General features: G+C 33.5%; 1 long non-coding RNA gene across 1 annotated transcript in view; it reads left to right on the top strand.

Moving 5' to 3' along the window:
* Positions 1–12,523, top strand: part of LOC118188662 (uncharacterized) — a 50,390-nt gene extending 37,867 nt beyond the window's left edge. The window contains exon 2 of the long non-coding RNA XR_015039476.1: positions 12,174–12,523. This is a non-coding gene — a long non-coding RNA (uncharacterized LOC118188662). The remainder of the gene's footprint in view (positions 1–12,173) is intronic.
* The last annotated feature ends 1,797 nt before the right edge of the window (positions 12,524–14,320 follow it).

The raw sequence follows: 14,320 nt of genomic DNA, 5'->3' as shown, positions 1-14,320 counted from the left end.
AAATTCGAGGAAGAAAATTTCTCATTTTGCTTCTTAATTGGCGACGTGCTGCTGATGTTGACGTTAGCCTCACAATCGCGGAAAAATTAAGAATTTAAATTTTTCGCCAGAAGCGTATTGTCTTTACTTTTTCTTCTGCTTGGAATGGATTTCTAATCTAATTAGAAGCTTTTAATTTAGGACAAAGCGTTTTCAACTCAGAATTAAAATCTTCATTTCGTAAAAATACTTCCATAGAACCAGAGAGAAAAGAATATTAGAAAAGAAGCCAGTGACGGGTGAGACAGATTTCTTTAGTAATGAATTCCTTCCATGGAACAAAATTCTTCGTACATGCGTTTCAATTTTTTAATTTCTAATAAGTCCGAAAAATTGCCAGACAGTTGTCTTAGAGTCATCATAATTTGTAGGAAAGATAATCCAGAATATTTTCTGAAAAATTATTTTAATAGTAAAACCGCTTATGAAATCGTAAGTTACACGTTTTGCATCTTGCAAGACGAACAAAGCCTTATACAGAAATGAGCTTGTGTAATAAAAATTGTACGGTGATGATGTAGTATAAGGTATACAGTTTCTATATTTTTAAACTTGAAAATAAATACAAATACTTAAGAATCTATAGTACTAAAATCTATTCTACTGAAATCTGTGCGCGTCTGTTTGTTTGTGCCATCATCCTTCAGAACGACGGGGACTTGTATTTCGAGGGAGGTACCGTCGGATTCCAAAAATTCGTAGGAAGCCATTTCGATCATTTTCATCTTCGTACGGCTTTAATCAGATGCGATATTAATTAAAAACTCTGAAAACGCTAATTCTCGCATTCATTTTTCCGAGTGGCAACAGTCTCGCACGCTGGAGATAAAAATCTGCTTTATTATTTTGAAACATGTTGCTATTGTTTGCTTTCATATCGTAGTTTGTTAAGAAACATTTGTAAGTTTTACAAAATATGAAATAAAAATGGCATTGTCAAGCATATATTACTATTATACAGAGTCATATTCTGACTTGAAGAAAACATGCCATTGCATGTGACGTAATTGGTATGTCGGAAATGTTTCTTTAATGTCAGCATTTTAAATAAAGAGCTGCTCTTGGCAACATTTTTACTTCAGGTTAGGATAATTGACACGGTATATTATTGTCACGTTAATTCGTTTAATTACACACCAATAAAAAGTTGTAATATTACGTTAAATTTAAATCATGACATTAACCTGAAGTGTCAAAAGTTTTTGTTTCCTGGTTTGGAAATAAAAAAATTACTTACGAACTAGCTGTTGCTTGGAAAGAATGATCTGATTTCATTCATATTGACATGACTTTATACATTTCCTTTCATGTGTACATAGAACTTATCAATTTCGCTTTGGCATCAGCCTGCTCATCTGACGGACTTGCCCTTTAGTATATAAATAAAAATGATTTCATTAGTGAATTTAACAACCTATTAAATATACAATTCTACTAAATATAAATTCCTTGTAGTGTTGCAAAACAAAAGAAGCTGTAGCCCTTAAAAAGCTCCTTTTTTATGAATCGTTCAACCGTACATATTACAAAATATTAAAATTAATGTAAAAAGTTAAAAATAGTTAAATGAAAATGTCTCAGGTTATTCATTTAATAATCCGTAAAATTTTTAGTTGCATTAAATTTAAATTTCATTAGCTTCATAATTCAAAAAATGATAGCTTCATTAAATTTTACTTTATGAAGGTTGAAAGTTTACTCTATGAAGCAATTCAATAGCTTTAATATTCAAATGTGCTCTAAAATGGTAGGTAAAAAATATGATTAAAACAACCAGTTTTACTGGCACCATCTAAGAAATAAATAAATTAATAAAACGCTGGATAGCATACTACATCAGTATCGATCGTATAACTGTTTTATTTCTTTATATTATCGTTATAAAAATAAAAGTGTATGACAGTGTAATGGCCTTTTAGCAACTAAACATTAAAAAGTAAATTGTGTGCATTCTGTAGCAAGATTTTGTTGTGAATATGTAAATGATACGAAAGTGCTGAAGAATATACGAAATTACTCAAATTATGAAGATATTCAAGCTGTTATTATGAAGATTTAGATTTAGACGATGTGAAACTACTCAAGATGTTATTGTGAAAATGTAAATGACATAAAAGTAGACGAAACTTCTCAAAGTATGAAATTATTCGAGATTATATTGTCGAGATGAAGAAGACACGAAACTACACCCAAGTATACGAAACTACTCAAAATATAAAATTACATGAGACATTATTTTAAAGATGTAGATAACTGTTTAAGATATGAAATAACTTAAGATCCCCCCCCCCAAACTACCTGATTTTATTCGAAACAAACTGCATTTCAGTCAAAATATTGCTTATATTTTATAGGATTTTTCTCTCCTTGTGTAAGTTAATAATTTAGTCTTCAATTTTATGATTTTCTCTTTTAAAGGTCCTGAATATTTCCAATCCAGGACATAACTGCAGACATAATAATAAATCCAAGAATGTCCGTGAAAATTACGGACATCTAGCAATCTTATTTAAAGAATAATAAATGGGTGTGGAAAACAAGCCAGTGTGGAACCTAAATTTTCGTGAAAGTCTACTTTGCATTCATGCTTCATATAACAACTAACCATTTTTAGGCAGATAAACTCGAGACATTTTATCCTCAAGGAGTAGAAATATTGTATTTACAGGCTCTATTTCTATGCTGAAACGTTTATTATTGATACGTAGCATCTCCATTATCTTTTGTAGCACGTATTGTAAATCAACTTTCCAACTCTTTGGAAACAATCTTCACTTACACCATGAATACTTCTCATGGACTGAGGGAATAAAATATTTAATCAGGCGGGTGTAAAATTCATGTAGGAGCAAAACTGAAAATGACCATATACATAGACAGCCCTGTATTTTGATGCCAAGGCTTATTAGCTTGTAAGGAAGTTCTGCTCTTCCCAACGTTGTTTATAGTGTAACTTGTCCATTACAATATATGAATAACTTCGGAAAGTTCGTGGAACGAATATTTAGTAGGACGTAGCTGATTTCTTGTGTTCTTGGTTCCGAAAAGTCTAAAATCTTTACAAGTAACTTCCGACCAAAATGTAGTGGATGATAGTTCGGTGTTACCAGGATTTGGTAATTGCCTTCTTTTCCCAGTCTTCCTTTAAATGTAACAGAATAGGAAACATATTCGTCTTTCCCACTATGTTTTAAATGTTAACATCTCCGGCTAGCAATAAAAAGTTCTAGAATTTAAGTCCCTGTGCAGGAGCCAGCTGATTATTTATATCACCTGCTCCAAAAAACCTAACAAACTGTACAAACTTCGAGAAATTAGGCACTTTTTTAGTTAGCGTAAGTTTGTTGGTTAACTGATTTTGTTCAACTGATTATGGCAAATGTTTGGAGAAGAAAGGATTTGTAGAATTATGGCTTAGAAAGACATATTTTCCTTCTGTTGTGGTAATAATTTTGTACTGATTGACAGCACATCCGTGGTGCATCGAAGGATTGTTAAATATCTTGTGTAAATAGGAAGTCCTTGTTACCATATTAAAAGCTTATTAATACCAGTTATTAATTGATGCATTTTTAAGTCATTTTAGTCATAAAAATCGCTATACTTAAGCATTTTTAGGCAATGTTTTCGATATCCTCACATATAGAAGCAATGGAAGGCGAATATTTTTGAGTCCGTCACGAAAGATCTGTACCTATGGAAATCATCGGTTCGTGCTAATAATAAATCTCCTTATAATTTGCACAACAAACAAAACGTCTCTGTTGCTGCCTTTCTTCGCTTTTACAGAAAACTGTTGTTGCTGTTCTTCACTGAACTTTCGAATCTATGTCATCGTTGTTCCCAGGAGTTAAGCAAACGATTACCAGCAAAAAAATATCTGCCCGAAATTAGATGATATTTTAGGAAGAGCAAGTTGAGATATTACAGTAACAAATGTAACCAGATATCATTTAATAGGTTAGTTAAACGATAATTCGTAATTTGACGAGTGAAATTCTTCGGAGGCAAAAATATTGGCTAACCCTTTATGTACGAGAAATTCTTGGTAAAATGAATATCTTCTTTGATTAGCTAACTATAGCATAATATGGGTATAAAAGACTAAGGAGAGATCCTTCACTGGTGGATATTAGGGGAAGAGATATTTTGTATTTCATTTGGTTTTATTAAATGAAACGCAAATCCTCAATTTCCGATGACCACAAAACTATTTCTGCAGAAAAGCATGTTTTCTCAAACACGTGCTGCTTCAGTTTCGGAGTGGTCACTAGGTATTCAGTAACTTCATGTACAGAAGTCATCAGTCTCAAGTAACTGTTTAAATTTTGTAAAATACATGTTACTAAAGAGATGCCACAGTTTTGGTGTGGTCACCAAGCATTTGATACCTTGATGTGTAGTAAACGTTAATTTCCAATAACTGAAAATATATTCATGTAGAATGCCATACTTAGGATCTGGCACGATTCTGGATTTGTCACCATGTGCTTAATAGCTTGATGTTAACAAAATGCCAGTTTCAAATACCTCCAAAAATATTTCCATAGAATGCGATATTTTCGCCATGACATACTGCGTTGGTTTTGGATTAATTGCAACAAATTCAATAATTTGTATACCGAAAGTGTCAATTTCCGATATTTTTCCAATGTATTCCATACTTTCATATGCAGAAAACATCATTTTTCAACAACTACAAGATTTCTTTGCTAGATATTCATACTTTTTTGGCGAAGTGCTGTCTTGTTTTTGGAATGATCTCAACGTGTTCTGTGACTCCGTTCCTCGCTATCCTCCTAGACTATCTGACATTTTAGTTTGAAAAGGCATTAAAAGTGTTGTGTTTATGTTTGGGAGTTTCAACAATTAAGCCATTAAAGATATGTTGACAATAATTCTTGATAACTATATATTATGAACTTTACGCAAATATTTATACTCTTTTCAAAAATACGAACAGCTTTTGGGTCTACTCAAAGAATAAAAGCGACAGAACGTCATAGTATGCCATGACGATTAGGGCATATGTAGACAAAGTCAACAATTAACAACAAAGTAACGACACAGTAAGTTATAGCGATACTATGGCTATTGCCATAGTAGGAAGTTTAAGACGTCATATCAAGTCAATGTGCAAGAGTCAAAATATGCGAAGTTATTTTAACTACGAGATTTCAAAGGCTTTATTTTAACCCTCGTTTATGGTGCAAAGTATCAAATTGTTAAGCTTTCTATGACAACATCGCCCTTTGTTGATTGCAAACAGCTGTTAAAAAGAATCAATTGGATTTTAATTACTCGTGCGAATTCCATTGTAGATTTGTTTCAAAACTTCAAAAGCAACATAAAGGGTAGGCGGCTATATAATTTGTAAAGTAGCTTAATGCTCAACACTCTTACCTATAGTTTGAAAACACCACCTTTTTAACTCTCTTATGTAAAACCACTCATTAGGGCGACTTTTACGATTCCTTTGGAGTCTTCTGTGGTGGTTATCTTCTTAGACAAGTGATGACTTCTTATGATGCCAATACCATCTTAGGAGTGATAACTTCTTACGATGCCAATACCATCTTAAAGGTGATGATGGTAGGGTCTCGTGATGCCAGTATTTAAGCATGTCCTGATAAATATTGATCAATTTCAGAAGTCTGATAAATACAAGTCTTAGAAATGTGACAATTATGAGAGTATTCGCGTATTTTAAGTATAAATTCAAATGTTCTTGTGTTTATTTAGGAATTCACATCACATAAGGCTTAAGTAATTTTGTTTTAATCAAATGCAAAAGTCAGTAATCTATGGGAGATAGAAATCGATCATCTTTGGCTAATCATTTCCTCTCGCAAAGTGAGATGTTAAGAGAAAATTCAATTACTCCATAAATTCAATTTCCAAGCCCTTTCATCGTCATTCCTAGTTCGCTTTATTTTCTGCTTGTGAATTCTACGTGTGGAGAAGTAAAATAGACAAGGGTGACATGTTCGTGCCCTTCTTGTATGGGATTGAATGACTTTTTATAATTTTAGATTTCGTAAAAATAGTATTCTTGGGTTATTTGTCATAGTCTTTTTTATCCTACAGCCAGAATTGCCAAAGGATGGCTTACATTGCAAAATAGTATCCTCCTGTTATTGAATTATTAGCTGGTTAAGAAACGATAAGGCTGAATTATAGGTATATTAGAACAAACGTTCAACTTTAAATTAACATATTTAAAAATTTATGATAAACCAAGATGCATATTTTACTAGCACTACATGCAAATAGGCATTATATGGAATACCTAGATATATAGGAGGCTGAAATTTGGGTGTCAAAGTATTATATGATTAATTTTTAACGTATTTTCTAGGCATTCTATAACGCTGAAAGCCTACCCGGCAAAAAACTAAAGATCCGCTAAGGATTTTCTAATGTTACGTGGCAAAGCACGGGACTTTCGACGCTCGCCTTAGTCGGAGAATTCGTTATTGGCATTTAAGTCTTTGTTCGAAAGTGACGAATTACTCTGCTTTATTTTTAATTTCTTCAGTGAAGACTCAAGCCCATATTGTTCTGTATAAAAAAGGAATAATAAAGTGTAGTATTCGGAGAGAGAATCTCGCATGATGACAGGTAACGATGATTCTACGATGAACGGCCTAAAGCTCGAGTCAACACTGCAAAAACAAATTTTTCTAAGCAAAATTACTGACGAGAAGTTAATGCGGAAACAGCTAAGGTAACTACTGAGGTACAACACACACGTCCACAGCCTTTAATATCATAGTTGAGGAAGATATAATATCTGATCAGATAAAGAAATTTTGGAAGCTTGAAAGTTTAGATATAAAACCTGAAACTGAATCATCCGACCCATTAGACAATACCATAATGGAAAAATTCGAACCGGAAATTTTATACAGAAATTCTCGTTACAAGGTTAGGCTGCCATGGAAGTCTGATAGGAAATATGAGTTACATGACAATAAAGCGATTGCGCTGAAACGATTTGAGAAACTTGTAAAGCGATTTCAGAATAACCCTGAACTCTTTTATTCGTATCAAACAGTTCTACAAGATTATTTACAACAAAACATCATCGAACTAGTTCCAGACACTGTTGATAGTGAATCTCAAATCACATTTTATTTGCCTCACAGAGAAATCGTTCGTAGTGATCGAACTACTAGTAAACTACGTATCGTATTCGACGCGTCTTCACATGGACCTGGTGAAATCTCGTTAAATGACTGCTTGCATATTGGTCCAAATTTTTATCCTGACATTCTTGAACTTCTGTTGGCCTTCAGGCTTCATCCTGTAGAATTTACAAGTGACATAAAGTAGGCGTGTCTTCAGATAGAAGTAGACGAGAAGGACAGAGATGTAACGCGTTTTCTGTTTACTAAAGACCCATTCGATGATCCACAAAATTTTATAATTTATCGGTTCACATGTGTGTTATTTGGCGTAAATAGCAGTCCGTTTTTACTGGCTGCAATCATTAAACACCATTTGAAACGATATGAGAAAACCTACCCTGCCACTTGCGAATTTCTAAATGATCACATTTATGTAGATGACATCATTGGAGGACACCAAAACGTTGAACTTGCTTTCAATACCAGTTTAGAATGCGTTAACATTTTTAGAGATGCTAGTATGATTCTACATAAATGTCACACCAATTTTCAAGAACTGCGTGAATTATGGATTAAAGAAGGCATTGAATCCGAGGAATCTGCTCATGTTTCGGAAGCTAAAAATCCTCCATTGAAAGTGTTAGGAGTCGCTTGGGGCAACCAAGGTGACATAATTTACTTTGATGTAAAAAATTTGATAACATTTCTCTCAAAACAAGTTAATACTAAACGTTTTGTCCTACAAGCAATAGGACGAATTTTTGATCCTATAGGTCTATTATCACCGTTTGTACTTAGAGTCAAAATCATATTGCAGCAAATTTGGACACTTGCTTTAGATTTGGATGATGAACTACCAGAAAATTTATGTTCTGTATGGAAAACATGGTGCAAAGAAGACGAAATCGGTATTCCACGATATTATTTTTCTGCAATTGGTAACAGTGATGTGAAAAAGATTGAACTGCATTGTTTTTCTGACGCTAGCAAAAAGGCGTATGGTACAGTAGCGTATCTGCGTATAATTTCTAGCAATGAACAAATATTTACGGCCTTTGTTGCTTCAAAGACTAGAGTAGCGCCTTTAAGACCGCTCACCTTACCTAGGTTGGAACTAATGGGAGCTCTTTTATCCGCTAAACTGGGTACTAGCATCACTAAAGTTTTGAAGTTACAACTTTCTTGTTTTTTCTGGACTGATTCGAAAATCACACTTTTCTGGATAAAAGACTGCGCAAAGAAATTTAAGCTTTTCGTTAAAAATCGCATTCAGGAAATACAAAATTTGACATCTCCAGAAAATTGGCATTATTGCCCCGGTAAATGTAATCCCGCTGATTTGGCTTCGAGAGGAGCTAAACTTCATGATTTGAAAAACAATCCTATCTGGTTTCAAGGACCAGAATGGCTTAGAATGTCGTCTGAGTTGTGGCCTCGACAGAATGAAGAGAAACCTGTCATTGAAGAAGAATTAGAATACCGTAAGAACATTAATGGTATTTATGAATTTGTGTGCACAGCAGTTGAAGAAAGGCTTATAGACATCTCAAAATATAGTAATTTAAGAAAATTGTTGAGAATAACTGGTTGGATGAAGCGATTCATTGGCCAAAATTAGGAAAACAAACCATTTGACAGGTCCATTAACGACTGAAGAAATAGTGGACGCCGAAAATTATTGGATTCGATCTGAACAAGAACGTTTTTATCCCGAAGAAATTGAGTCTCTGAAGAAAGCGAATAAAGTCGAAAACAAATCATCGTTATATCTTTTTAATCCATTTTTAGACCAGAACGGGATACTTAGAGCGGGTGGAAGATTAAAACATTATAGTTTGTCACATGATGAAAAACATCCGGCAATTCTTTCAAGAGACTCCTGGCTAACGAATTTGATAGTAGAAAGTGCACATGTTAAAGTGATGCATGGAGGAGTAGCAACGACCTTAGCTGAAATTCGAAGTCGCTTTTGGATCCCAAAAGGACGTCAATTTATCAAAAAAATAATAAACAAATGTCTTATTTGTAAAAGATATTCATTGAAATCTGCTGACCAGACCACTTCTCAACTTCCAGAAGATAGAATCAATGAGACACCACCATTCTACGTGTCTGGCATAGATTTTGCTGGACCGATTTATGTAAAAAACATCGAAGGAAGTCAAAAAGCCTATGTAACATTATTTACATGCGCTATCACTAGAGCCATACATCTGGAACTTGTACCAAATCTCTCTACAGATTCTTTCTTGATGGCATTCAAAAGATTCATATCTAGGAGAGACAATTGTCGAGTAATTTATTCGGACAACGCGAAAACTTTTAAAAAGGGAAAAAAAGAACTCGAACATTTCTCTAAATTCTTGTCGAATGAGAAATTCCAAGATTTTCTGTCGAACGAAAGAATCAGTTGGAAGTTTATAATAGAACGAGGGGCTTGGTGGGGAGGCTTCTACGAGAGATTAGTGAAATCAGTGAAAGAGTGCTTAAGAAAAATTCTCGGTAAAGCTTTACTAACGTTTGAAGAATTGTCAACAGTTTTAGCACAAGTGGAAGCTGTTTTGAATTCTCGTCCTTTGACATATATATACAATGAGCACAAGGAACCGTTGCCACTGAAGCCAGTCAATTTTCTGACTTTTGGAAACAAAGATTCTACATTACCTATCAACTTTAATTCCATTATTAAAGAGGGCTCTACCAAGTCCTCTCTGACTAAAAGAAAGATTTATCAAGATTTATTGGTTAGGCAATTGTGGATTAAATGGAAAAAACAATATTTGATGGATCTTCGGACAGCTCATCAATTAAAAAAATCCTAACGTTTATGATAATCTAAAAGTTGATGATCTTGTATTAATTGAAGGCAACAATAAGTGCAAACTTTTGTGGAATTGTGGTAGAGTGATAAACGTTTTTCGTGGTCGCGACAACAAAGTTCGTTCTTGTGAACTAAAAACTGCTGATGGAACAATAATAAAACGACCAGTTCAATTATTATATCCTTTAGAACATTAAAAATTTTTTTTATTGTTTAATAATATGAATATGATTGAATATATTTTATGCAATTGTTTATTTTGATAATTTAGTTTCATATGATTAGATTAAGAATCGTTTAAATTTACTGAGTGTCAAATTATATTTGATGATAACATACCTTTTTTAGAATTTAGTATAGTGATTATAATTTGAATATATTTTCTATTCATTTAATATACTTATCAATTGTTTTATAATTATATGTTAAAATACTTATTGCTATAAATTTAATTGTTGTTAGATTGATGTGAACTCTTGACAAGAGTTCAGGTGGGGAGTGTGTAGAAATTATTTTGATTAATTGATAGATGGCGCTAGCGTTGCGTGTTAACGCGACGCGACGTGCCTTCTGAATTTCCATAGACTCTCCACCGGCAGCTCGATAGATGGATGTCTGATGGTTCGCACACTATTTGATTAGGAACACTTCGGTTCCTATTTGATTTCGATTTTCGATTATGAAAGCATATAGATTTATTTCTCAACTGAACCACCATGTTTGATCTATGATCTGTAAATATTGTACATATTAAAAGTTACATTTTAAAAGCGATTGATGTCGATTTATAGATCTTAGAATATTTTGAAACATCTTGATGTGATTATAGGAATTGACTTTTTGCAACAAACTCGATTTACATTTGATAAAGATGGTATTCATTTATGCAACAATAATAATGATGAAATTTTGGTTACTGTTGCTAATGTTACTCATGATCACACATTTCCACCTGATCTTTCACACATCTCAAAATCGGAAATTCTTGAACTAACATATCATTACTCCTCACAACCCACACGAAGTTAACACTGCTATGGAAGATTTTCAGAAAATAACAGAAAATGAAAATCAGTTGAAGAAAACAAGTAAGGAAAATCATGATGCTGCACATGACGATTCAGAATTGGATTTAGATGATACCAATTTGGATTTGGATGATTACGATGACAAATATGATGCTGCTACCAATCATGGAGCTCATGACGATGATGTTGATGAAGATGGTGATGACGCAGACGACGACATGGAACAAGATCATGATATTGATGATGACGACAATCATAACGCTGCTGATGATGATGGCACTTCTGAAGCTATTGAAGATGATGTTAATGATGTTGACCAAGATGACGTTGCTGTTGTTGAAGAAGCTCATGTCAATGAAGATGATGTTGATGACAACGAAGATTATGATGATGACAGTCATGAAGCTAATGATGATGATGATGTTGATAATGATCCAAGTGTGCAGAATAATGAAGAAACTGCGACAAATAAACTGAATCAGTTGGAACAAGCATGTGCTGATCAAGCAAACGAGAAAACACCTGCTAAAAGTGCAGAAATTCCCAAAGAACAGAAAAATAATCTAAGGAAACAACTTGCCTCTGACATTCCAGTTGAAGCTTTTGAGGCAACAAAGAATGCTGAAATATTTGGAAGAAAAATTACAATTTCATGCACTTTATCTACTTCACACCCCAAGAAACGCAAGAAGAGAGCCTGGAAGTATAAACGAAGAAAATTTAAACGAACTTCAAAGACAATGAAATTGCTGACACAGCATGAAGATGAAAAAGCTGCATTATGCATTGAAGCTCAACGGAACCTCCTCAGTTTACATCAAGCACATATACGACAGTATAAGAAACGTCGAAAACCTGCCTGCAAATATAAACTTGGACACCAAATGCCAATCCAGCCTGAACTGAAACTTCCACTTGGATTGAATCTTCGACTTGAACTGCAACTTGGACTTAAACTTCGTCCCAAATTCTTCGGTCCTTATGAGTCAGTTCATCCCTCTGATTGTTACGAAGTACGAAAGATACGCTATGAAGGAACCATTATGATATCAACCTGTACTGATAAAATGAACTGGTGGTGCACAAAGCTAACATTCACCACCTGGACATTGATTTTTTTTTTCACTTTATCTGCTTTTTTTTCGTTCTTTTCAGATCAACCACCAGGCGAGGACGCCTGGCAAGGCAGAATGGCCGTGTGGACATTCGATTTTACAACGTATCGACCTTTCGCCTTCCTGCACCTGGCAACCGCATCAGCAGCTAGATGATTCTCGAAGCTGTGTGATAAGTTAACTTCTCCACTTCTGCGCGTGAGAGATGGTGCGACAGCAACGTGGTGAACGGATCCTAAAAAGTATTACGTAGTAGTTAAGAGACTGTCAAACATCCCCATTTGGCGTGAGGATTACCACTATTGTGATGCCACCCTATGCTATGGAGCTAAATTTTTATCTTACTGCTTTTCATATTTCTATGTTTCTTTTTTTTTCATTAAAATACTAAATCTTAACATTGGTGTCATTCCTAAAGTAAAGTAGAAAGACACCCCCATATATATATATATATATATATATATATATTGTGTGTGTGTATGTTTATGCGTATGTGCAATATTTTTATTGGTACGTTGATAGAACCTACCAATAAAGAATAATTAATACTTAATATTAATACCAACCAATAAAAAAATAGTAAAGAGTGGGCTCGTTAGCTAGGAAAGATAAAACCAATTCACTTATAATTTTCCTTGTGATAGTTGCAACGGAATGGTAATGTTTATTGCGTAGATGGAATGTTAGACATACAAATAGACGTGGGCGAATTCAGCATAAGTGTATGATTATATACGTAAAGCAGTTCTGGAGACACAATATTTGCTTCACACATGATGATGGGTGCAATAGGCACCCCACAATTTCGTATACGCAGCTTACATTTTAGATAGTACAGCGAATCGAGTGACGTGTCTTATTCTGGAAGCAGCAGGCAGAAAAGTGAAGCGTATTAAGCATTTGGAGGTATTTATAATCTCGATTCCTTTGAGTTTTGGACAGCGACTGGGCAAACAGAGAAATTGCATGGAAAGGGTGACTTCAATGAGGTTATATGTAGATTAGCTGAAGGATTTATATTAGGATTAAAAACTAAAACTTTAAAAAAGTATTGCCAATTTATTCCAAGTAAATTAAATTTTTAATACGTTTCTGTAATATTTTTGTATCTTACATAAATGTATATTTAACCTTCGCATCGTGGAAAAATGACGGCAACTAGAACCACGAACCTTGAAAGATACATAATCCTCTGCCCGAACATGTATTTTTTAAAATTTACTTTTGGGTGAACATAATGGACTGAGCGGTTTAAATGAAATTTATTGCCATTTACAAAAAGTAAGGTTTTTATACTTCCAATTTAATCGGAAATCTGAATTATTTAAACATACTGCCACTTTGCAAAGCTTAAGATATTTGTCTTTCAAATTTGATCAACAAACTCATCGATTTCAATGAAATGTTTTTCTACAACCCGAAATAAAATATTTAAAATTCTGACAGCCATTGTGTTGTCATTTAGCAAAGCAGGAGATACTTGATTTTTTCTTCCAGATTTAATATGCATTTTATTGATTATCAAATTAAGCGATTTAAAAGCAATAAATGCAGTTTTTCATCTCTGTTATTAGATAACGAAGAATCTGTATGCATCCTCACTCTGTGAAAATATCGCGATAAGTACAAGTATCCGATTCTGAATTTTTCTTCATTCTCTTTAACATGTGCACATCTAAGGGCGAATTAAAAATTTTTTAAAAATTTATTTTAAGTTTTGTACGAATTTAATGAGATATTGTTTAACAGCAGATATTGTTAAAAGCAGTGTGTTGCCGCTTGTAAAAGCGTAAGATATTTGTCTTTGAATTTCAATCAACAAACTTAGTTATTTAACAGAAATGTGTTGCTACTGCCGGATATAAAATATTTTTATCATCATCGTAACAGTATGCTAAAGTTCAGAAAAGCATTAAGATATTTGATTTTTTTCTTAAATTTAATCTCTTTATTATTGATTAAGAATCTAAGCGTTTTAAAAATAATAATCAAATAATGCAGCTGAAAAATCATTTTTGAGCAATAAATAATCAATCATTTACTCTAACAATTAATGCTATTTCAATTGGTTAAAATAATAAATTAAGAAACATATGAAAATCTCATATGAACTTTATGAAATCTCATATGATTTAAAAAATTTCTTCTGCTCTCTCTGATGGTGCAAAGATTAAAATTTTGATGGTT

This window comes from Stegodyphus dumicola, chromosome 1, assembly GCF_044657685.1.
Source record: "Stegodyphus dumicola isolate Sdum_Otavi_A_Nest chromosome 1, ASM4465768v1".
NCBI classification, from domain to species: Eukaryota; Metazoa; Arthropoda; class Arachnida; order Araneae; family Eresidae; genus Stegodyphus; species Stegodyphus dumicola.
This window is presented reverse-complemented; position numbering and strand designations above follow the sequence as displayed.